Source organism: Homarus americanus, unplaced genomic scaffold (assembly GCF_018991925.1).
Source record: "Homarus americanus isolate GMGI-L3 unplaced genomic scaffold, GMGI_Hamer_2.0 scaffold40856, whole genome shotgun sequence".
In the NCBI taxonomy this organism is placed as follows: Eukaryota; Metazoa; Arthropoda; class Malacostraca; order Decapoda; family Nephropidae; genus Homarus; species Homarus americanus.
Genome location: NW_024734615.1, coordinates 2,595,004 through 2,595,679, shown reverse-complemented (window position 1 = coordinate 2,595,679; position 676 = coordinate 2,595,004).

The window sequence follows — 676 nt, the reverse complement described above, 5'->3', positions numbered from 1 at the left end:
CCTAGTTGTGTTGAAAATACACACGATAAAAAAACCTACATAAGAAAATCATACATCAGACTAGCACCATTACTGCCTCATAAGCTATATACCTATACCTTATCTCTATATCCACGAGACTATGAAATACACTGGGAGGTCAAAGAAGGAGGTAATATTCCCACTAAAGCTCTGTCTGGCGGTCCAACACCTTGAAGGTTTGCTAACGCAGGATAATGTATGCAAAGTTGAACAAGCAATCAGGTGTGGAGGACAAGAGTGCTTCACCGCAGCCCATTATCTGCTCCGCTGACTCTGTTTGTTGTGGGATTCCGCCAGCCGGAGGTGTTCTACTTCAAGTGTTCTGGCCTGTTTTTAATGCTACGTCAGCTTATGTGTTTTTCACAGATGAGATACGAACTATTCGCCCTCATTCGAAGTTATTGCGAGTGTTTTTATCATTTAATGGAATGTCATGGGAATTAATTTTTTTTTTTTTTTTAGGAGCAGACTTTTTTGGACCTGTGAACTTTACCTTACTCATAGCCCAGACTTCCTAGTCCCCGTTTTTCACCGGTATGAAATAACTCTTCCTCCTCATTATATCTATTTACATTAAAAGAATCCTAGTCCTTTAAATCTTGTCTCTTTGGTGCTAACAGAAGGACCATGACGAAATCCCCCCTTCCCCTCCCTA